We start from the raw sequence: 25496 nt of genomic DNA on the forward strand, positions 1-25496 counted from the left end.
CCGCGTCTGCGCACACATGGGTTGTTATTTGATTTTCTGCGCGTGTGCAAGCGCTGGAACCTGGAAGTAACCCGTTCTGGTACTTCCAGGTTTGGTGCGGTGCACAACCTTAAATTGTGTAACCTGAAGTGTCTGTAACCCGAGGTACCACTGTACTGATCTCCTATTGTACTTCATGGAAGTCTTGGCTGGATGCATTTTAGCAGACATTTTGGGTTCACTGCAGGTGATGACTCAGTCTCCAGGCTCAATTGGCCTGACCTGCTCCCTGTGAAAATGGAGAGGAAGCCCACTTGAATTCCACAACAGAGGATGAGGAAAGAGTGTCCAGTTGGTAGGAATTCTTATTCTGGAGATCATTCTAAAGCATCAATGTATATACATTTGTTTCTATGCAAGTTTAGAACTGATGAATCCAACATGGCGGACCATTCCTTAGCAGCCTGTGCCTATTTGCTCTGAAGCAAGTTCCACAAATTTAAATGGTGTTCAGCTCCTTGGATTTCACCCTAAAGAACTTCGCTGTTTGAAGCTATCCCTGGCTTGGTTGCTGAACTACAAGCCTTTGTCTGCACGGAAATAGCAAAAGCAGCTGCTGCCTCACTAAGTCCTGCTCACTTGCTACTGAATAGGTGAAATGCTTTTGGTACAACGCAAGCAGGTGAAGGCTATTGCACTCACATTCTCTTTATGCACTTCTGGTTGGCCATCATAGAAAACAGGATGCTGAACTAGATGGGTATTTTGTCTCATCCAGCAAGGCTCTCCTATTCCACTTAAACTTCTTGAATGTGTCACTGTCCTGTATTATCTGCTGAAGTGCTTCCCTGTGTATATAAAGCCTGTAGCAAGAAGAGCGATGAAAACTGGCAGCTAAGGAGTTAATCAGAGTTGGGTACTCATTAAGCTCAGGTGCTCAGGTGCCTTCTCCCTTTGGAGGATAAAATGCCACAAACTCCATTCTGGGCTGTTTTCAGCGCACAGAATTGTCAGAAAACCACCTGTTATTTGCAATGGGTTTTGTTGTTGTTGTTATTGTTGGGGAAATAATTGAAGGCATAATTAAGCAATAATGGGGTTAAAAACATATTGTTATGCAGCTACCAAACCCCCTGACAGATGTGGCATTTAAGGCTTGTCATGACTGGCGCTGTTAATTTTACACAACGTACGATCAAAGATCACGTCTGGCTCTGTGTGCCATTTCCCTTCGGGTTCTGGCTTGCATGCCCATGCCAGACAGTTGTGGTTTGTATCATATGTTAGAAAGAGGTTACGCCACACTCTGTTTGAAATGCTACTTCCACATCACATAGAAATAGCTCGGAAGGCTCATCAGAATGAACACATCTCCCCATCTAAAAAAGCAAAGCAAGCTGTAAGCAGAAGGAGGGAAGGGCAACATCAGAGGTGAAGGTTGGGTGCTATGGGCAGCTTTTTCCACATTTAATAGACCACCAGAGCTGAATGACTTCCACTTGAAATCCCACCAAAGCAGGCATGAACAGATCCCCTCACTGCACAGCCTTATGTGTGTCAACTCTGAAGTAAGTCTCACTGAGTTCAATGTAGACACTAGGATTGCCATATTTCAAAAATTCACAAAAATCTACACTTCCGGATTTCCCTGGACATTTAAGCAATTTCTGCCCAGACGCTGTTTCCAATGGTCGAATCCCAGCTATGTCCAGGAAATTCCAAACGTATGGCAACAACAGTAGACACCCTGTGTACCTTTGACTAAAAAACCCCCAAGGATTGTAAAAGCACCAGATCCATAGCATTGTGTGCTATGAAATGGAAGCGTGAATAATGGGATGCTTTTGCCTAACCTCTGTGAAGGTGTGTCAAAGCGCCTATTCATCTAGATGCAAAGAAGCACCACCACACTATAGATGTTTGCCCTAAAAGCATGGGGAGCTAAAATGAGCCATGTGGTGATGTAGCCCCACAGCCCCTTTGAATCTGTGGCACCCCTTCACACAAGTAAAAACTAAATGGCTCTTATCTAAAACAAAAACCCAGCTTGCAAGTGTCTGTGCTCAGTGCGGACAGCTTCACACATTTCTTTCACCTTTCCCCCAAACTACACAGGCGTAAGGGGCAAAAGCAGCTGGAAAATAAAGCAAACACCAGAACAGGTGTAGCCAACATGGTAGCCTCCAGGCTCCTCCAATCTCTGGTCATTGGACCTGCTGACTAGGATTGATGGGTACTCCAAGAACATCCATAAGGCAAGTTACCCCTGCATTAGAGCTGGTGATTCTTGCCATGGCTTCAACCTTGCCATTTTAAAAAAATCAATAAATGATTATCACATTGTTTTCAAAAGTTTTTGCAATTGCTAAACACACTACTAGGCACACATGGGGTTACTTGTCTGGTTCACAGAACCAGTAGTGACCCCAGGGGAAAATATTGGCCAGCAGAGAAGGGGCAAAGTAAATTCCAGCGAGTCAAGCTACATTAGACTCCTCATGGGGAAATAATATTTCTCATTAATGTCCCTATCCTAATCATATCTTCTTTTAAGTAAGTCTTGACGGAGTGTGCTCAGGATTGTAGCCTTCTGTTGATTTTTAGCTTTTAATTTAGTTATAATTTGTATGTGGATAAAATACATTTCTTTCTAATAACCGCAAAGGTTCAGCCACTGAAGGGGCGAACTGCTTGTTGTGGGGGTGCCTGCTCCCCTTTCCAATGCTGTCTAGGCTTAGAATTTAGTTGTTTATGTAAACATCCATGCGCAAGTAAAACACAACTGAAGCAAGTGAAAAGCAATGACAAGCCTGTAGGTAAGATCCCAAGATTACCTGTCTATCTCACCAGGTCAAAGGCAAGGCATTGATTTGCGGATGACAACCCCAAATTTGGCACACTTAAAAGCTCGTGGAAAAGTGCCATAAAGGTATGCATATGTGAGCTCATGGAAGATTTTAACAATAAATCAAATGTGAGCATCATGCAGAAGGAAGTATTTCAGTAAAATAAAAAATGGTATGTATATGTATATGTATATGATGTATATGTATATGTATATCAGCCCCAACATTCAGCCACCCTAAAAGGTTTTCCCCCAACTGGGCTGCAGGTATAGTAATGCTTTATATCTGTAATATCTCAATCATGGTGAATGCTGCCCTTTGTGAGGGGAAGGAAATCAATTAATTTCAAAGGGAAGCTTCTAAGTCAGAAACCATTAGATCTCAGAGAGGTAGCACCAGGTTGCCAAGAACTGGATGCTAGCTGAAAATCCAGCAGGTGCAGCCCGAAGCTAAGATAAAAGTGGTCTCCCATGGCTCCATTTGTGCACAGTGCCTCCCGTGGCTGGGTTGCCATATTAGCAATCTGTTTGTAGAAGGAATAAATCCGGGCCTGGATACACAGAGACACATTACCCAAGCAAGTCCTGGCAAGACAGAGGCACTGTGGGGGAGGGGTTCCCATGACAAAGAAATTGGTCCACTTGCCTGTCCTGGACAGGGTCACACTCACCTGAAGAAACAGGTACACAGTTTAGGGCTGCTATTGGATCCAGCTCTGTCCCTGGAGGCCCAGGTAGCTTCAGGAGCTAGAAGCACCTTTTACCAGCTGCCTCTGGTGTGACCACTATGGTCGTTACTGGACTGGGAGAGCTTGAATGCCGTCGTTCAAGCACTGGTGACTTCAGGGCTGGAGAAATGCAATGCACCCTGTGTGGAGCTTCCATTGCACTTGATCTGGAAGATGCAAAATGCCCAATGCAGTTCTTTTTTTCTGGGGGTACTCAAGAGTACGCAATACCAGCACCTTTTTTTTTTTTTGGCAAATGTTAAAAGTACGGCACTTGTATACCATTAAATTAATTGGGGGGTAAGATGTTGTATTTATGAATACCTGTTGCTTGAGGAAAGCGGATTCAAAACTTGGAAATTCTGTAACTTCTAAAGCAAGTCAATGGCAATATAGTTTGTGTAAAAAGGTGACATACTGTTTTTAAACTTCCTACAAGTGTATTCATTGGCTTGTTCTGTAAAAGTCTAAATAAAGGTAGCTTTATATACTAAAAAAAAAAGTAAAAAAAGTACGGCACTTACTGTAACAACTTCAGGGTGAGTACCAGCACCCTTCTTTCCTAAAGCAAAACAAAACAAATCAAAACAAAACACCTAAAAAGCACTGGAAAGGAGTAAGACCATATCACACTGACAGCAGAATGAAGGCCTAGCCGGACCTTTGGTGTGATCCAGTATAATCCAATATGACTCCTTTTATGTTGATGTAAAGAAGAACATTCACAAAGAAGCTCATGTAGATTACGTAACACCTATTTATTTTAGGGGCAGAATAACCAATGGTACAAAATAAATTGTAAGCAGCAGCAGAATCTAGTTAGAGCAGGGGTGAGTAACCACTTTTGGCCAGAGGACTGGATCTGAAAGTAGTCTCTGCGAGCCACATTGGCAGGTGGATGGGGCTGTCCAGCTGCCAGTCATTTGATGTCCTGTGACATCAGGCACGGGAAAGGCAAAGCCATGGCTATAAAGCAACAATTGCAGGTGTGCTCTGATTGTTGCTTTAGCACTGGTTGAATTGGGTGCCTTTCCCTACTGTGCTGCTTTTGGAAGGAATAAGATGCACTTGGGAATGACAAGGAGCTCCAGAGTGCACCTGGTCCCTGCCGAAAGTATGTCAAGATAAGCACTGAATTCAAGCCATGCCAATGTCATGTGATGCCAGGTGGACATGGCTTGGCCAAAATGGCCTCATGGGTCAAACAGGGAGGCCTGGGAGGCCAAAATAGAAAGCCCACCACTGAGTGAGAGGGAACTTCCAAGACTAAGTCCCAGCAGTGCCTGAGAATTTCCCCTTCTAAACAGCATACAGTGGTTAAGGTTAAGACACTTCAGGTTACAGACACTTCAGGTTACAGACTCCGCTAACCCAGAAATAGTACCTCGGGTTAAGAACTCTGCTTCAGGATGAGAACAGAAATCACACAGTGGCGGGAAGCCCCATTAGCTAAAGTGGTGCTTCAGGTTAAGAACAGTTCAGGTTAAGAACAGACCTCCAGAATGAATTAAGTTCTTAACCCGAGGTACCACTGTATTGGAAAAGCCTCCGCAATACTCTGCTCTGCATTTTGGCTGCCTTTAAGGAGCTGCCGTATCCTCCATACCTTTACTGTATTGGCATACAATGGAACCTTGGTTCTCGAACTTAATCCATTCTGGAAGTCCGTTTGACTTCCGAAACGTTCGAAAACCAAGGCACAGCTTCCAATTGGCGCAGGCGCCCCAGATACAATAGCCAACAGCCGCATCGGATGTTTAGCTTACAAAAAACGTTCACAAACCAGAACACTTACTTCTGACAGACAGATAGATTGCTATATCAGTTAGTAACTGTGCCATATAGACGCTTTGGTGCAGGGAAAGAAAGATAATTTCCTGTGTGTTGAGGTACTGCTCATCCAAAAGACAAGTGGTCCTCTTGGGGAATTCAACCACCATCAGCTCTCAGGTTAGCCGAATGCTGAGTGGCTGCATAAGTGAATGCACTACTAACCCTACACTTGACCTAGTTTCACACAGATCACACCATGATGTGGTGTGTGTGTGTGTGTGTTTTGTAGGGGTGGGGGTTGCCTCAAGGTAAAGCAAAAAAGCAGTTGCTTGAATCCTTCCTACAAGCGACTAGTATGCTTCCCCGTTGAAGATCTCAGCAGCGTCTATCAGGCAGGTGTGACTTGCATTTCGCTCTGTCCCTTCTCCTTCCCATCCGAAACAGACCTCAGATCTTGCACAGCAACCACATCCTGTCTCTTCAGCTGCTCGTCTTTTCCTGCCAACTAATTACTATTCAGATAAAGTCACACACAGAGCCAGCACAGGACACAGTCAGCTAGAGAGAACAGATTCCATTGACCTCAACCCTCTTCTCTTTCTTCCAATAAGATCTTCTCTATCTGCATCCACCCACTTTGTCTAAGGGGTGGGAGGGGGGGAGGGAAAGGGAGAGAAATAAAACCCCGTAGGTCCTCAGACTTCCCCAGTGGGGAGGCTGCAAGCAGGAAACGGTCTCCCGGGATCAGAGCTCAAGCAGATCATTTTCCATCACACTGACATGTCTAACAATGTAGTGAGTCACAAGCCATCCAGCAAGTGCAGAATGAGTCACCTGAAGTAAACTGGGGAGGGGTGGCTGCGAGTGATTTTTGCCTCCCAGAATCAGTGTTGTTTGAGTTGGAAGCATGTTTCCTCTTTCTGCAAAGGAGAGCAGCTGTACGATTCTCAGCTTCTAACCACAAAGGGCCCATTGACCTGTTTCAAAGAAAGAAAGAGGGGGAAAAGAGCATGAGAGATAGTGGGGGAGGGGGGAGGATGCTTATTATTTTTAGCAGCAAACGTCTAAAAAACAGCAAAAAGGAGTGGGGAGCCAGCAGCACCTCCAACCCTGAAGAAACATGACAGCCATTTTGCCACCATGTTGTTGTTGTTTAGACGTGTCCGACTCTTCGTGACCCCATGGACCAAAGCACGCCAGGCACTCCTGTCTTCTTTGCCAACATAGCCAACCAGAATTTTTGTCTTTGCTTCGGGGCACTGAGTTCAAGCTCCACACCTGCCACTGTGCGTGCGAAACGCAATGCGGGCCTCAGTGTATGCGCACAAATTGCATGGTCCTTCCCCTTGACAAAAGTGTGCCTGAGGGCAAACGTGCTTCTCTCTTGGGTCATGCGTTACAGCACTGGGCAACCTTCTGCAGCCTTAGATCTTTTATGAGCAGCCTTCTGGGGCCCACATGCCAGCGGAAGATGGGGCCAGAGGCAGAAGTGGGCAGAACAATGAATGTTGCCTTTGTACTGTAGGCTGCTTTCAGCACAGCTCTTACTTATCCTCCATCCAGGCAAGGAAGAACCATAATCAGGATCCAAAGACAGATTTCAGCCAGGCAAAAGCAGCAGCAGCAGCAACAACAACAACCTCCTCCCACACACAGAGAGAGTTTAAAAGGCCATAGATTGTTTAATTAGCCAAAGGACTGGGAGAAGAGGAATGTTTTTGCCTAGCACCAAAAGATATGTAACGAAGGCGCCCTGGGGAGAGCATTCCAACAATTGGGGAGCCACTGCAGAAAAGGCCCATTTTTGTGTTGCCCCGCGGAGGAAGCACACAATGATGATCACCTCAGATGGTGATCATAGGGTTTGGGGTTGTTTGTATGCAAAGAGGCAGTCCTTGAGATATTGTGGTTTATAGGTTTAAAGGTTTTATAAGGTTTTATAGATCAAAACCAACACTTTGAACTGGGCCCAGAAACAAAGTGGCATCCAGTGCAGTCAGACCAGGACTGGCATTACATGCTTACACTATCTTGCCCCATATGCAACCTGACCGCCAAATTCTGCACCAGCTGAAGTTTCCAAACCATCTTCAGAAGCAGCCCCATGCCTAAAATGTATAATTTATTGTTGGAGTGACATACAAAGGATGAACAAGTTAAATCTGTGATGATAGATTGGGCAAGAAATGTTGGGCATAACGTAATGTTTGAAGACTGGGAAAGGTTGTGGAGGAAAGGGGTTAAGTTCACTGCATGTTCGCTGTTAAAGGAAAATATTGTGAAAATGATGTGTAGATGGTACTTAACTCCTATAAAATTAGCAAAGATTTATCACAACAGTGATAATCTATGTTGGAGATGTAAAGAAAAAGGAGGTACCTTTTATCATATGTGGTGGACCTGCCCCAAGGTGAAAGACTTCTGGGAGAAGATTTATAATGAATTGAAAAAAAATGTTGAAATATACATTTATTAAGAAACCAGAGGCCCTCCTTCTTGGAATAATGGTCTGGAATTGCCCAAGAAAGATGCTAGATTGTTTTTGTATGCCACAACAACTGCTAGGATTTTGTTAGCTAAGAAATGGAAAACACAAGAAGTGCCAACAGTGGAGGAATGGCAGATGAAGATGATGGACTTTTGAGAGCTAGCCAACCTGACCAGAAGAGTCCGCAACGAGAAGGAGGAGGAGTACCAGGAGGAATGGATGAAATTCAAAGACTATTTAGCTAAATATGCTAAGATAGCTTAAATAGAAATACTTTCAAGTACCAGATTAGTTTAGGATTTAAATATGTGATTTTATAGAATAATACGTTTAAAGTTAATATGAAAAGAAAGAAAGATGTTATTCGACTAAGTAAATTTTATCTGAAATTAGTTTTGGAAATCCGTTACAATGATATACATTGAAACTCAACCAGGGGGATGTGAGGAAGTCACTTAACAATGTTAATAATAGTGGAATAATTACAGTTAGGATTTATGTGTGTGTGTATGTTTATAAATTTGGAAAATCAATAAAAAAATTGGGGGGGGGGACACAGAAGCAGCCCCGTGCTTAATGCATTGTAGCCATCTAGCCTAGAGGTTACCAGAGCACAGATGACAAAAGTTAGGCTTTCCCTGTCCCAACAGGGGCACAAGTGGGCCACCAGACAAAGCTGATGGAAGGCACTCCGTGCCACTGAGGCCACCTGAGTCTCAAGTGATAGAAATGGATTCAGAAGTACCCCCAAGCTGCATACCTGCTCCTTCAGAGGGAGTGTAACCCCATCAAGAGCAGGCAGCCTCCCATCTTTCCGGTCTAGGGAACCACCCAGTAACAGTCTTATCTGGATTGACCTTCAGTTTATTGGTTCTCATCCAGTCCATTACCAAGGCAAAACAACAGTCCAGCACTTCCACTGCCTCACCTGCAGATGTGAAGGAGAAGTAGAGCTGTTTGTCATCACCATGTTGCTGACAATGTGCTCCAAAACTCCAGATAACCCCTTTCAGTGGTTTCATGCAGATGTTAAACAGCATGTGGCATAAAATCGAATCCTGTGGAACCCCCCATTGAAGGCTCCACAGGGCCGAACAGCTCTCCTCAAGCATCACTCTCTGGAAACAACCATCCAAGCCAAGCACAGATGGAGAAGTGTGCAGTCAGACAAGCAACAGGACATGCTCTATTGCTCTTAGAAGGCTGCAATCACAAAACAGATTTTTAGCTGATGGGAGAGTGATAACAGCAGCCTGTCCTGTGGTTTTCCTACCACAGTGAGTGCACGGAAAGGGTTAAAGAGACAGGAAGGGCTGCCTAGGAAGCTTGGAAGGCCTCCAGAATGAAACCCTGTTTATTCAAAGCAGGAGGAGAATTAGTCAGGCTCCAGGGCAATAAAATAAAAATGTGGAAGCAGGAAAGGGCCAATTCATTAAATTGCCATCCCTTGAGTGATGCCCCTTAAATGCTTTCCTAGGGGACTGACAAACCCGAGGAGATCCAAGGAGGAGATCCAGTCCCCGTCCACCAGGGGAGCCTGGCCAGCAGAGTTACAGCCCTTTCCGGAATCTGAGGTCAGGAGGGCTCCCACTTGATGAGATAAGGCGACCAGATTGCAAGTGTGGAGCTGATTGCTTGTGCCTCGCCGCCAGCCCCATACAGAGATTTGGAGCTGTTTGCGCTGGTGTGTGTGTTTGTGTGGAATTCAGGAGGGGAACCGGATGCTTCCCCATCTGTGACAAATGGCAGGCACTCTGCCCCTCCTGTTGAAACAGGAAACCTCCGTCTCCTATCCCAAACACTCCGCTCCTCTCAAGCACACACATTGTTTTAGGATGCATTTTGTCCAATTATGCTACCTCCCTCTGTGCAATAAGTGCACTCAGGGCGGGTTCAAGATTGCAGAGGAAGGGCAAGGAAAGGAAAGCCAGAGGACGGCTCCTGTGTCTAACAAGCGAGGCCCAACGGAACAGATTTCGCTTGCTTTTTTTTTTTTTTTTTTTTTTTTTTTTTGCAAGCAAGGGGGTGGTTTAATAGCAGGGCGAGATTTGCAAGACTTATTGCTGCCAGCTGCAGCTGAGTCAAGGACAGATGAAGAGGCCGTGGAATAACAGCCTTTGGGGGGTCCCTGGTGAGAGGCAAAAGACATACAGGATGGTGTGCGGAGATATATCAGCTTAAACCTTGGACACGTTTCCTTTGAGCCGCAGAGGAATGCCATCAGCCCATCTCGTGTGACTGCGTTAGAGGAGCAAGAAATTGGGTGGGGGGGTATAAGGGACAGCTGACACTTTAAAAGGTTGTGGAGGGTAGCAAGAGGAAGGGGAAAAGAGCGCGGGGGGGAAGGGCGGCTCTCTGCACCACACAGGCACCCTTCTGCAGCAGCAGATGGAGAGGGAAGTTGCTGCCGATTCCTGCCGAGTCAGGAAAGGAAAGGGATGACATAATAATGAGGTGATCACAGGCGTAGGGAAGCAGGGGAGAGAACAAAGTCAAAATGCCAGGGAGACAGCGACCCATAACTCTGCACCGGGGGTGGAGGGGTGGGCAGATGTCGACAGAAGATATGGTGGCCAGATGAAGGTTTCAAGGCAGAAGCCCTGGCAACAAATAATGGGGTGGGAAAGTGGATCTTTTTCAGGGGAAACAGATGGGAGAGTGGCAAGGCCACGTCATGTTTCACTGGAGGCTGCGGAAGAGGAAGCAGGCTTGATATATGGCAGCTCCTACTGGTGGCAGAGTCGATCTTCAGACCCATATTACCAGATAGAATATGAGCTGCTGTGCTTTTAATAGTTGCTGCAAATAAGGGAAATGGCTGTTTTGGAAGATCCTCCCTCTGGAACGACTGATGGAGACACTGTCAGCACACTGTCCCATTTGGGATCTGCCGGTCCTATTGGCAGTGTTTTCTTCCAAGCGCTTGGAGGGGAAGACTGGGCTTGGGCTTGTTGGCCTCAGCCCCACCAGCTCCTACCCCCACTCCATGCAGTCTGATGAGGGGAAACTGCTCCCCACCTGCCTTGGTATTTAGAATCCTGATCATGCAGGAGTCTCAGTCATGGGCAGCAGGGGGGGGGGCGGAGCTCATGCAGGAAAAGCAAACTCTCCTTTTTAAACCAAGCATAGGCAAACTCAGCCCTCCAGATGTTTTGGGACTATAATTCCTGTTGTGTATTGAGTCAAAGGATTTTATATCTGTATTATTATTGTCTGTATTGCATTAGGGTAAAGTAACTGCCTTTTGGTTCCAGAGGGTACAGCTACTATTGGTTCATTTAAGCTGCTGTATTTGGATCCTCTGTCTTATTGGTTTCCTCCAAAAGGCAGGACTGTGATTGCCTGAGATTGTTCCCTCCAAAATGTATCCTTTCTAGCTTGTTCCCTGTCCCTATAAATGTAGCTTTCCCCTCCTCAAGTCTCAGTCTTGTTTGCTTTAATAAAGAAGTGTTACTAGAGAACTGTCTCCAGCATATTATGTCAAGAGAGCTGAAATCACAAACCCCACGTCACAACAATTCCCATCATCCTTGACCACTGGTCCTGTTAGCTAGGGGTGATGGGAGTTGTAGTCCCAAAACATCTGGAGGGCCGAGTTTGCCTATGCCTGGTTTAAACCTTTTGCCCAATTCATACAAGGTGGGAGGAGCATAGCTGACAGAAGAGGTGGGACTAGTAGGTGTGGGCCCATTCTCCATACAAGGACTGTTATCTATCACTTACATGATGCCTGGTCATGCAGATTATTTCAGATCGTATTATGCATATTCAGTTGATGAACAGCTAACAGGAAAACACAGGCATAATCTCTGCTGGATGGGTATCTGGATGCCTTCTTCATAGTATGAAACCATGGGTACGACCAAGCACACTGATAAGTATTTTTAACTGTGGTCTGGATTTTGTGTGCACGTTTGCACACGTAACATCTTGCACAAGCAGGCTTCTGCACATAAAATATAAACAAAACAGCTGTCAAAAACAGCCCACTTTCACACAGACAGCCCACTTCCCAGTTTGGGCAGCTTGCAGACATAATGATCTTAAATATTTTATGGGTTATTGAGTGCTTTTTGGTCAAATTGGCTTGAAATAAGCAAGACATGGATAATGCAGTTAACGTTCAATTCCTTTGCCATCCATCTCATCCTTAGAATCCAGACCAGGTTTTTAACATCTCTCTTGCTGTGACTTTGGGCACCACACTGTGAGAATCAGTGTGGAAACAAGACAGCTAGGAAAAACTACCTCTTTGGTCTGTGTCCAGTGGCCTAACTGAGAAGCTTTCTTTGTACTCTGTTCAGCAGAGCTGCATCTCAGCTCCATTATGGCTATTCACACTACACACACACACACACACACACACACACACACACACACACATCTCGGAGCAACATTAAAGTTGCACTTTGAAAAATTCAGAGCCAAGAAATACAGACCGCCAGTGTCCTTTGGCAGTGTTAGCTCAACAGATATTCCTAATATCATGGCACATTTTGCAACATAACTTACATATTGCATATTAATCTCAACAGCTCAGACTGAAACTGCAGCACATGTGCAGCTTTAACTGGGTTAGTGAGGCTGTTGGACAGGAACATATGAATTTCCTGACCTTCCATGATATTAACTGTTTATCAACAGTTATTAGGCATTTGACAGCCTGGTCCTATGCCACGTATACATGGAAGCCAAGTCCTACGTCCTACTCTGTTCAGTGGGTCTTACCCTCAGGCAAGCCTCTGTGAGTTCCTTTCCTCCCCTCCTCTTTAAAAAAGAAAAACATTTTAAACCTCGATATTAGTATTTAAATAGTTGCAAAGGGGAGGAATAAAGTTCACACTCCACTGAAGTGCACTCCCACAGCTGCAACTGCTCCTATCAGTTGGATGAAGGCACTTTCCTGGAGGCAATGGTGCTTAAACATGACAGCAGTGTGTGTTGCCTTACATTAGAAGAGATGGGGAAATGTTTTCCTTTGTGTGTTTTTTTTAAAGACAGAAGACAAGGGGGGAGGAGAGGAAGAGAGGATAGGGAGAGAGGAAAGTGGGAGGACGGCGACTCTAATGATGGGGGGAACTAACAAATGTCCCCATGTTTTCTGTGTTTTCAGTCACCTGCTGCCTGTTTCAGCCCATTGGGTAGCACAATCAATGTGAATTTTACCTTTGCATCCAGGCAAGAAAGAAGCAGTGCCAGAATTCAAAAACACATTCCAGTCCTGCAAAGACACTCCAGGAGGGTGTAAAGCAGGGCTGCTGAGGGGTGTGGCTCAGGTGGATATGTAGCCTGGGGAGAGTCAACAACATCTGCAGGGCCTGATTTGGTCTCCCGAGGTTCACCATCCCTGCTCAATACGATGCCATCGGGAGGCAAAAATATGTCCTTTCCGCAGCCTCACCAACACGCGAAGGAACAGCAATGCCATGGTCTTCTGCTGATGGCTCTGTCTCTTTTGGTGTTGACTCATTCACAAATGCATTAGGTGCAGGGCATGAATTTATTTCAATTTATACCTTGCCCTTCCTCCCATAGGAGCCTTGGGCGACAAACATGGAAGTGATAAAACTAATCAATTAAAAATAAAACAAAAACATATTTTGAAACACTTGGAAACATTTTAAACAGTCACGGACCTGCACAGCTAATTATGGGAAGGCGTTTAGGAAGGGAATGTTGCATCCTTCAAATGCCTGGGAAAACAGAAATGTTTCTACAGTCTTCCTGAAAGTAAATAAGGAGGGAGACAGACACACACCTCACAGGGGGTGGGGGTGGGGAGGGAGAGCGGCATTCCACAAATGGGGAACGGCCACCATAAAGACCTTCTCACATGTCGTTCCCCACTGGGCAGCACATAGCAGCAGTCAGCACTGACTGTGCTATAAGGACAGATGACTTTGGTCCCAGAGAAGGTAAAGGTGTTTGGAGACTTCTGCCCTACTTTTGCCTAGCACAGGGAAAGAAAGCAGGCCTCCTGAAGAGAGATTAGTGCATGTGTGAAATAGAGAGAGAAAGAACATGCCGATAACAAGCATGCACCCAGTTATGGGAATGGGGTGGGGGAAGCACCATATAGGCATTTTGAAACTAGAAATGAAGAAGCAACTCCTAATTTTCATTTGCTGCATTCTTCCCCACCCCCACCCCCCACCCTCACTCCAAATTCACCACTTTGTCTCTGCAAGGCCTATATAACTGGAAACTTCTGAGGCAGGCCTCTTTGTAATCTAATTAGCATAGTCTGTTAAACCTTCTGTTTTCATTGTTCCCAGAACTGCAGATTCATCCAGTGTGGACATGCAGTATCTAGCATTTTAAAACTTGCTTGCTTTTACTTCTGTTTTTTCAGGTTCCCCAAAAGAACATCAAAATCTGATCTATGTAGTATGTTTAGCTAATTTGTCCAATTATCATTGCTTTTGCTAGGTTTCATGCAGCCCATCAAGCAATTAGAATCAGCACAGTTACACCCAGAACTGAGATAACCAGTCCTTTGGGATGGTCCTCTATTTGGAAAGGAAAAAGAACCGGGATCATATTGTTTTGTTTCTACATTCATACAGTATCCCGCTTTTCCTCAAATGAGAAATAGGTGGAATACATGGTTCTTCCCTTCCCGGTTGCGTTCTCACAACCCTGGGAGGTGGGCTAGATTGAGAGACTGTGACTCACTGGCCCAAGGTCACCCTGTGAGCTTCATAGGTGAGTGGGAATTTGAACCTTGATCTCCCAGATCCTAGTCCAACATGATCAAGAAGTATTTATACCACTCGCCCCCAATTAGGGAAATTAAGGTTGAGGGCAGCACCCAGTAGATACTGATACTTTGCAAAGTTGCACAAAAGGGGACATCCCTCCAGGTATTGCCTCTCTCATTACAGCACTATGACAGACAAGTTTCATCTGGTGGCTGTCAGCCTTCCACGAAACTTTTAAAGAAACAGAAGCCCTCTCAGGGTCTGGTTCTGTCAGCCCTAAATGAAATAGTGCACTGGGTAGGTTACTGGAGCTGATCTAATACGGTCATTGATGTTTATGCTTTCTAAAGGGCTAGAACTTCCTTTTTCAAAAATTTGCAATTCAGTGTGAACAGCTGTCACTGACATTTCAATCTTGCATTAATCAAAAACAGATGGAAAGCACAGCCCAAGGAGGCCGAAATCCAGCCCCTCATTTTAAAGGGAGGTGGGGAAGCCAAGAGGGAGGCAGTTGAAAAGCAGCCGCAAGATACTTTCCCCCTTGCCCTGCAGTTGCAGAGCTGCCTTTGCCTCTCTCGGCTCCCTCTTCCTCTGCTCTCTTGTCACACCTGCCCTTCCCACCTCTGGAAAGCTGACAGCCGAGACAAAGGATGCGCTGCACAGATGAAGCCATTCGGAGGAGCCCGGCTCTCGCAGCAACACGGGATAGTAATTTCACACGCAGTCTCTCATGTCCTGGCCAAACAGGCCTGCTTTAAAGAGAAGGGCCTTTTAAAATAAAACACAACCACCATTCCTTGAATATGCCGGTGTCTAATATATTCAGATTGGCACCTTTAAAAAGAAAACAACAACTCAGAGAACTGAATTATTTTATAGGGTGCATTTTAAACCAGAAAAAAGCAAGCAAGCAAAGGATTACAAGCCTGAAAGACCTTGAAGAGACAGGAGTGGCTATGCCAACAGGGCCCATCTGTTGGGGGTAAGTGGTAGGAAAAGCCCCAGAGGCACAGCCAATGGCCCAGCCTCTCCCCGCCCCCGCCCCCCCAAAAAACGGCAAAGAAGGTGTTAAAAGGTTTAACAGCAGAGGCCACACAGCAAAGCAGAAGTTAGACCCAGCTGCACCCCTCCCCACCCCCCTCCCTAACCCCTCTCTGCACAGGCCTGCGTTACTCAAGTGCCTCTTTCACCCACTGTGTCCCTTGCCCCACTTGTGTGATGTAAAACAATTCTTTTGTTTCCTCTTTAAGACATTAGCCTCAGGGGCCATTATAGGAAAAGAAAGGTATCCGGGGCTCTTTTATCTGAAAGAATCCATTTAAGAGTTTCTGGCTGCCCAGAGATCAGCCTACACCCCCCACCCCCACTCCCCAGCCCTCCTGTTCCTCAGTTATTTGCTTTACTCTGATGCTTCCAGCAGCCCCTCCGCCCCCAGCCAGCCCCTCCCCAACAAGCCCACCACCAGCTGAGAGCGCACAGAAGAAGGCCAGCCTCCAACTGTAAAAAAACAACAACACATCAAGGGGCAATCTTCCTTTTTTAAAAAAACCAAACCACCACCAAAAACCTGGGGCTACCATCCTACACTCACTTGCATTGGAGTAAGCCCTGCTGAACTCAACAGGGGAGACCCAAGAAGAGCCCAGTTGCTGGATCCGGCCAATGGGAGATCTAGCTCAGCATCCTGCTCTCACAGCTGCCAACCGGATGCCCCTATGGGACACCCGCAAGGAGGTCTCGAGGGCTTAGAATAGTGTAGTAAGCATGTTTTACGGTAACGCACCTTTATGGCCTTTTCTGCCCTACCACCCCCCCCCAAAAAAAAAAACTTGCTAGTTGTTTTTGACGAATTAAATTTCACACCTAAAAGGTTTTTCTCGAGAACTGTGAAGGCAAGGAGCTTGAACTTAAAAGAAGGTTGTGTGTACGTTCTTTTTCCTCAGTTCTGATTGAGGTTGATCTTTTCCTCGAAGCTGGGTTTTCGGGGGGAAATGCATCAAAATGCAGCATTTGATTAAAAACAATAGGATAGGCACAGGGCCGGATTTAGGTTTGATGAGGCCCTAAGCTACTGAAGGTAATGGGGCCCTTTGTATGTCCAGCTGTCCCTTGTAAACAATAAATTGTCGCTGTTTTTGTGTTGAATATATACTATATGATAATTTATGGACCTAATAGGTATCTAAAGCCATTTGCACATGCAGAATGTAGGCACCCTATATATAGAAATGAGCAAACCAGTGATATTTTAGGGAGCAGGCTAACAGGCGAGGCCCATTATTTACATCATAGGAGCCTACACAACACAACACAAAACACTGTTGCTGTATGTAGGTTTTATTTTATTTATTTTTTATCTTATATTTTGGAAATGTACTCCAGGGTTTTTTCCTTTAATTTTTTTTGAGGCCCCCAAGAGAGTGGGGCCCTAGGCTTGTTTCGCTTATATGTAAATCTGGCACTGGATAGGCGGGGATTGTGGCTAATGGCATGTATACACCCCCTCCCAAACCAGTTGTGGGATTGCACTGGATGCAGAGTAAGTAGGAACCAAATCCACGTTGACTGCTTGCCCTGCATGAGCTGTGTATGGTGTGTGTATGTTTTGGAATGGGGAAGTTTCTGCTACCTACAAAAGATCACACCCATCAAGGCTCTCCAAATTGATTAGAATCTCCACTTCATCCGTGGCACTCTCGGTGCGCCTACCAAAGCTTCCTGTCAATTCTAATTATTATTTTCTTCTAATAAAAATGGTTTTGCTTTTGGTGGGATTGTTTGTTTGGGGTGGGGTATCTACTTTTTGATCTATGTTTTGTTTGTATTTGTAGCAAGGTATAGGTGTTTTGTTTGCCCTGAGCAGTTTTTCTTCTGTGAAATGGGTATTGCATGGTGCCCACAACCATTTCTCAAATTTCCAAATGTGCCTCTGGGCCAAAAAAGGTTAGGGGCCACTGATCTAGAAGCATGAATTTAAAAGTGGAGGGCTTTTCCAAATGGTTTTTATGCAGTGTTTTCAGTTTCAAAACATTACTACACTACTACTACAACATCTATCTATATTTCCTCTGGAGAGTCAAAGGCAATTTAGCTGATTCCTGACCTGAACTGGGGCATGCTGATTTAACTATCATAAAGACTCCACAGTCTCCATTGTGCCTCATTTACAAAAGGAAACATGGACCCTGGCTAAGCTTCTGGAACCCCTGGACTCTCACACTGATCAGACGTTGGAGTGGCGTGCAACACTCTTCTTATTAAGACCCTCTGGGTTGCAGCAGGGCCAGCTTGTGCCAAAAACGAAGGGTTTCCAAAGAGTGGATGATTGCCCAAGGATGGTAGAGCAGTCAGATGGAAGGGCGTCATGAGAAACAGAGACATATCACAACACTGCCTAACCCTTCTACTGGAAATATATTGGGAAGGGACAGCAACAGATACAGTGGTACCTTGGTTTACGAACTTAATCCGTTCCGGAAGTCCGTTCTTAAACCAAAGCATTCTTAAACCAAGGTGTGCTTTCCCATAGCAGCGGGGGTCTCGATTTATAAATGGAACACACTCAACAGTAAGCGGAATATGTTCTGCTTCCAAGGCAAAGTTCACAAAACACCTACTTCCGGGTTTGCAGTGTTCTTAATCCAAGTTGTTCAAAAACTAAGATGTTCTTAAACAAAGGCACCACTGTACAAGAGAGAGGAAGAAGAGGCTTCTGAAACCACAATTTAAATATCAATATATAAAGTTGCTCATCATGCAATTTTTCTAGAACAAGTGGAACCTGCAACAAACAATTTGCAGCGTAGAGTGTTCCTGGTCAGGGTTCCTGCCAATCAGCCATGCCTTTTCCAACACACTCTCTGCCCCCCCCCCCCCGCCGCCGCCGCCGCCCTGCCCCTTGCCCATTAGCTTTCTTCTTTTCCCACCAACAGCATTCCTCAGCCACTAAGCATACTCATAAGGCATTGTTTCCCCATCGCCGCCACCGAAATATTTTTGTATTTCTGTAAACCTTGGGTTTCCTCCAAGCTTGTTCACACCTTCTTTTCCTTTCTCAGTGGTCCTGTTTTGGCTGCATAGTGGTTGGCACTCAGCAGCACCTAAGCATACAAGCAACTCCCCATTGACATTCTGAGGCACCACACGTTTAAGTGAAATTGTGTTTTTTGGGAAGACCACCAAACTCCATCACAATCGCTCTCTCCAAACCTCCTTGCTCAAACTCCAACTCGCCTCAAAGTTTGGTGCAAAGGCTCCTGGGACTGCATTTGCAAAGGCTCGTAGGATTGCTAGACACTATTGTTGCACAATTTTTGTCATTTTTGCACTCTCTTAGAGCTTAGGTGTGGCCGCACGTGCCTCAAACACACATAAGTGGGGAGTTGCCTATACTATTAGATATAGTGATATACATAAAAAAGGTAAAGGACCCATGACAGTTAAGTCCAGTGGCGAAAGACTCTGGGGTTGTGGTGCTCATCTCACTTTACTGGCCGAGGGAGCCGACATTTGTCCGCAGACAGTTTTTTGGGTCATGTGGCCAGCATGACTAAGCCGCTTCTGGCGAAACCGGAGCAGTGCACGGAAACGCCGTTTACCTTCCCGCCGGAGCAGTGCCTATTTATCTATTTGCACTTTGATGTGCTTTCAAACTGCTAGGTTGGCAGGAGCTGGTTCCGAACAACCGGAGTTCACCCCATTGCGGGGATTCAAACCACCGACCTTCTGATCGGCAAGTCCTAGGCTCTGTGCCACCCACTAATTATAATCCAACCATTTTTTTATAGACAAAACAATTCCCCACCCCATCACCCACAGTGGCATTTATCTTTGTCAGTGGAAAGGGGGAAGGATCTGGTCATGGATCCCCCAGAGTCACATCGAGTTAACGCTGAGTTTCTCAATCAACTATATTCAGCGAACTTCTCTGTGCTAGATTGTTGCTGCTCTCTCACCCTAATGGGACAACAAAAGACTTTTGTTAAATTCATTCGAAAACTCTCAGGGAAGCAAATTTTGGGACAAACCATGCGAATAATCGGAGCGAGGATGGTTTTTTTCCCCTGGAGCCTTAACAAGTAGCCCCAAAATGCGCTGAGTGCCTGCGCTCACTGCATTGTCATTCCTCCTTGTCAAGGAGCAAGGGATCACCTCCTACTACAGCTTTGACTTGTGGGCCTGAAGGGAAAGGGAAGGGAGGGGCGGAGAAACGATTTTGAGCCATCAGAGTTTGCATTGGTCTCAGGGGAAGCCCGGAGCGCTGTAGTCTGTGCACTCCTTTTTGATGTGGTTGCTCAAAGAAAAGGATGCTGGAGGGGGAGGGGCCCCTGCCTCCTCTTCTGTACAAAATTCTGCTGTGCTGCTCCTCAAAGAAATGGGGCTCCATCCTGCTAAAATAAAGAAAGGTGTGAGAAACCAGCAGGGCAGGGAATTTTGAGGGCTGTTTCCCCACTGATGGTGTTCTAAGGCGCAACATTCTCTCTCCGCACATGAGACCAGCCTCCTTGTCGCTGTGAGCTGCTTAGGTCAAGTTCATTTTGCGCTTTCTCTCTCTCTCTCTCTCTCTCTCTCTCGCCAGCAATATGAACGCTTTCCTCACCCAGCATATACTGGGCTACACGTGTACTCCGCCAAATCCACTGACACAGATACGCTAGGCCGCAGGCAAAGGGAAAAGAATGGATTGGCCTTCTTCTTTGGCCCTGGGACAGAGAGTGGGGGGAGGACACCGTGTGCATTTAAGGGACAATGTCACTTTCCTCTTAGTCAAGACTCTTTGTCAATTGCTGGGGAAATAATTGACCTCAAGCTACTTCAGTCACAACCAATAGAAAAATGGAACAGTGATGAGTCCAGCTGTTCGGCAGAAATCAGACAAGAGGAGTGAAAACAAAAGGTAGCAGGAACAGAGCTGACATAGAAAATATTTAAAGCTTCATGTTGAAATTCTTTGCCAGCTCAGGAAGTTTGCTCCAAAGGGCAGAGATATTTGAGGTGACACATCCTAAAATATTGACCTCCCTTAAAAATACAGACAGGCTCCCCCCCCCCCCTTTTGCCTATACACTTGAAACACAATATTAAAGATTGCTGAAGATACCAGGAAAGAGTGTATAAAGGGCCATCTGTATCATGGGCACTTTGTATACATTCATTTGTGCAGATAAGTTCCATCTGATTATCTGTGATTCATGTTTGTTCTTGAGAGTCAAAGGGATTTGATATATTAAAACTTCCACTGTGTGGTGCTAAATACAGGGAATTGCGAATATTAAAAGAATTATTCCTGATCTGCAGAATATGGCTGTCTGTATCCCCTTTAAATTTGCTAAAGAATGGATGGATGAATAGACAGGGCAGGAAATCCCAAGGCACCATTATGATTTTAAAGTGGTTTGTTAAAATATAAGCATAAATCATATTCAAACTAAAAGATTCCCCATTTACAAAAGATGATTTCATGATCTTTTTGTAAAATGCAGAGCTATGGCAACTCAACCTGGGAAGCAGGCCAATTTGTATGGGTAGAAGGATTCATGTATCAATCATTCCCCAGCACAACATTCCACGTGCATTAAGAGTAGCCTTCCTCGGCTTTTGGTCCCCAGATGTTGTTGACTACAACCCCCATTAAACCCAACCAGCATAGTCAATGGTGAGGATGCTGTGGGTTGTAGTCCAACAACATTTGAAGGCCCAAGGGTTGGGAAAAGCTGATACAAAGGTTGAAGCTGTCCCAGGTTAGCATGATGAGAACTCGGTAAGGTCCTTTTGGCTGTGTAGCTAAAATGTCACACCATGTCTGGATGGATGGATGGATGGATGGATGGATGGATGGATGGATGCAAGGAAGTGGTGAGAGGCACCAGCTGGGGAACCCCCAAAGGAACTCCCGGGGGAAGAAGGCTCAGAGCCTAGGGAGTGGTGGTGGGACAATGCTGAGTGGTCAGAGGGAGAAGACTGGGAGCAGGAGCTGAAGGAGGTAACAGGATTTAGTGAGCAGGAAAGGCTGTGACAGAGAGCAGTCCAGAATCAGAGGCAGAAGCAGAGGGTGGAGAGGAAGGTGGGGGAGCCAAGAGGCAGAGATCAAACTTCTGCTGCAACCAACTCCCTTCCCCCACACTCTGGAACACCTCCCTCTTGCCAAAAATTGGCAAGAGGGAGTTGTTCCAGCAGCAACAGCAGCAGTGTGGTGGGTGGGGAGCCACCTCCTGTGCTTTCTGAGTCAGCTGCTTCACATCACCTCATGGTTGGGTCGGCTCTGGGTGCAATTCCTACTGTAAACGTAGCAAGCAGTGCAGGAAGGAATACTGTATCTCTTTCATTTCCAGCCCAGGTCAGAATGGAAATCGTGCCTACTGTCCAGTATAGTTAGTTGTTTTAGGTGGGGAGATCTATTGGTGCCGATGGGATTCTCCCCCTGCTAAGTCCTGAGCTGCCAGACTCGCATAATGTAATAAGTATTTGCCAAAGAAATACACTGAGCACTTACTACTGAGGCTTGCAGGCATCTTTGGGTGCTGCCTGTATATTTGTAAATAAGTGCAAATATGAAAAAGCATTCTCCTCCAAGTGCCCAAGGACCCCTTTCCAAGGGAACCCGCCTCGCTTGCAGGGGTTGGACTGGTCCCTTCCAATGCTATAATCGTATGATTCAAAGTGTAGAGAGTATGACAATAAATTAACAACCAAACTGCAATGGAATAGAGGCTCAAGGCTAGAGGAGAGCAGGCGGGAGGCCAGGGACTCATGCATTAGCAGATATGCTACTAATGATACAAGTAGAAAACAATGTCACTGTCCCCAGTTCCTCTTTCCTGCCATATGCCCTGTTTTGCCAGGAAGTGTGGAAAACATCATTGGAGGGGAAAGTGAGAGTGGGGGAGACTTTTTCAGTGGCTAGGCTTCCAAAGATCCCCAAGAAACAGTATCTGTCTCAGCCAGCTGCTCAGTGACACATGACACATGCAAAGTACGGTGTTCTGGTCAGCTTGTCCCCCCTGCATCGCACTCTCCCCTGCTCTCACGTCACCTGATTAGATTGGGAACAATGCACAGCACTCCCGCACTCCCCGTTACCAGCAGTAATGCTTGGAATACAGGGCTCTTCTATATTAAAAACGCCCTTATAGGCCAGGGAGCTAAACTAGAAATCTGTGGTGGTGCTACAGGTATGAACATCCACAGAAGGCGTCAAAACGACTGGTGCAATCCTATCCATTGTTCTTGGCCCATCTCCTCCCTCCTTTCGAATCAGCAGCAAGAAATGTGTCATTGAGTCGTGGAGAGGGGAGCAATGGGAAACTTTAAAAAGCTGTGAGAGCTTGGGATAGGATGCTTCCCCCCCCCCCATATACACCCTTGTTCCTGTGAAAATAATAGCTGCTGATAGACAGCAAGATCAACTTTATTGATGTGTACAGGGGTGCTTTCCCCCCAGGACGATCACTGAAAATATCAACACCTGATCTTTTCTTGATAGCACCAAAATTGCACTCCATAATTATTTTCCAGGGCTTCAGGGCATTATCCTCTCCAGCAGGGATGATTTAGCAATATCTGCAGAGCAGACAACCCCTTGCTACCAAGGAAATCACCCTGGCTCTGTCCTCAGCCTGGCAATGGAACTTTAACACGTGGTTCTGTTCCTCTCTCAGCTCCCAGCGCAGGCTCCCGTTCAGAGCTGCTCTCTTGCTGTCCTCAGCTGATTCCCTGCAAGGCAGAACCAACTGCTTTTATAGGAGTTTTATCAAGCCTGAGTGAATAAAAATCCAACTGCACATGAAAAGGAAAGTGGGGGAGGGAAGGGTTGGAGCCAAAGCGTATGTGTCTGCTAGGAAACAAAAGACTGGAGATAGAACTGCTCACTGTACAATGCAGAGGGATGCATTTGTCAGGGTTTCCAGTGGAAAGTTTCCCAAGGATTTACAGCTCAACCATAAACCTGATCACTGGTGTGGAACTCGACCTATCGCGGCATAGGGACAAAGTTGTGACTTTATTGTTTGGCCTCAAATTTAATTTAGCTATTTTAACCCTTCGGACCATCAGGAAGAGTGTCTTTGCCCATGGCATTATGTGCCGAAGTAATTAAGCTTGCTAGTGAATGGCAAAACTCCTCAAAGGAAACAGAAGAAAGGCCCAAATTGCTTTGATACTATTGCACCTTGCCCTCAAGCACATACATTTATTGGGGCTTTAAAATCAAACTCCTGTGACAAACTTTACATACACATGACATTAAAAATATTAAGAGTGAATGTAGGCTTACCATTTGTCAGGAAAATTACTGACAGGTCCTGGTTTTGGGGTGTAAAAATGGCGTCAGGGGGGAATTTTGATGAATTGGCAAAATGTCAGGGACAATCCAGATATATGGCAATGTGATGGGGGAGGCTCAACAATTTGAGTTTGTTCCCGAAAATTGCTCAGCGAGGTGGGTTTCTTTTTTTTAAAAGCCCAACAATTTTTGTGGTTGGGCAACCCTAGTTAATGACAGCCAGTGGACAGGATATATAGTTATGTCTGAAAGGTTCTCCCAAAGAACAAGTGTTGGCTTCCTGTTCCTCTGTGCCTCATGTTAGACAGAAAAACTGCTGTTTTCATTGGATGGAATCAGCAGCCATTATATTTCCCAGAATGCCTCACGTGTCAATCATTATCATAAGTATTATTTTTATTATATTTTATTAGTATTATTATTCATGTATATGTCACTTGTCACAAAGTTCCAAAGCAACAATAAAACACAACATGGGGGAAATATAAATATTAAAATATACTAAAATGTCACAAGGGAAGCAGATGCCGGATGCCTGAAAAATAGTGATATAAAGTGGGAACATCCCAGCCCCCTTTCATTAAAATTCTTCCAGGAACTAAAACAAGCAAATGCAATCGTCACAAATAGCAAAGCCCACAATGGGGCATGATACCAGGAAAAAGCAGAACTAAAGACTATGACCTCACAAGCTATTTTAAACCCTTTGAGAAGTGAGCAAGCTCACAGCCTGGACACAATGAAGGGTAAATAAAAATGGTGGTCACAGCTTGTACCATCAGCAAGGAGCTGTCAGGTGAAGCACCATTAGCACCTACGATTTTAACTAATGCAACGAAGGAAGAAATGACTCAACAATATATTAAAGCAAGGAAAAATGGACTGCTGGGCAACATTGCTAGAAATTAAGCTGAAAAACGTGCACATAGACTGAATCCACTGAAGCTGCTGCCTCTGAAACACTGGAGAGAGTTGCACTTCATGGTTATATATAAGGAAGCTAAATTTACACTTGAAGAAGTCAGTCACAGATAGGGTCACCGCTCAACCACCAGCCAGAGCTGATACCTTAATGGCAAAATAAAAACCATAACTGCTATCAACAGGTATTTTGCAAAATTAAGTGGTTATGAAACATCATAAAATACGTTTAAGCATACATATATCACCAACCTTTAATATTTCTACATACTGTTAACAGTTATAAAGAGTATTGAAGGTTTTATAGAAAAAGAAATATCAATGAAATGATCATGAAAGGGTAATAAACATGAAAATTTTACAAAGATTACTTTTTTGTAAGAACTCAATTGTTTTGAAATAGTGGAATAACATGTTCAACCATGGGCGCTACAGTGGTACCTCGGTTTAAGTACTTAATTCGTTCCGGAGGTCCGTTCTTAACCTGAAACTGTGCTTAACCTGAAGCACCACTTTAGCTAATGGGGCCTCCTGCTGCCGCCACGCCACTGGAGCCCGATTTCTGTTCTCATCCTGAAGCAAAGTTCTTAACCCAAGGTACTATTTCTGGGTTAGCGGAATCTATAACCTGAAGCGTATGTAACCTGAAGCGTATGTAACCCGAGGTACCACTGTATAACCCTGGAGTCCAATTCCTCATTTTCAGAGGTTGAGGGTGAGAACTCTGAAGGCCAGTCCTGGAAGTGTTCCCAGATGCACCTACTGGGCCAGTGACCCTATG

At 45.3% G+C, this 25496-nt stretch overlaps 2 long non-coding RNA genes across 3 annotated transcripts in view; one reads left to right on the forward strand and one right to left on the reverse strand.

Moving 5' to 3' along the window:
- LOC310848753 overlaps positions 1-8799 on the reverse strand; it is a 34156-nt gene extending 25357 nt beyond the window's left edge. The window contains exons 1-2 of one of the 2 annotated variants that reach the window (XR_014566584.1): positions 8742-8799; positions 6160-6302 (exon numbers count right to left, since the gene is read on the reverse strand). This is a non-coding gene — a long non-coding RNA (uncharacterized lncRNA). Of the gene's footprint in view, positions 1-4076; positions 4115-5771; positions 5798-6159; positions 6303-8741 lie in introns of those variants that run through there. The other variant, XR_014566585.1, reaches the window with a different exon arrangement.
- Positions 1-25496, forward strand: part of LOC310848764 — a 202969-nt gene that overhangs the window by 312 nt on the left and 177161 nt on the right. The gene's annotated exons all lie outside the window — the stretch shown is intronic.

Source organism: Podarcis gaigeae (assembly GCF_964106915.1).
Source record: "Podarcis gaigeae genome assembly, chromosome: 7".
NCBI lineage: Eukaryota > Metazoa > Chordata > Lepidosauria > Squamata > Lacertidae > Podarcis > Podarcis gaigeae.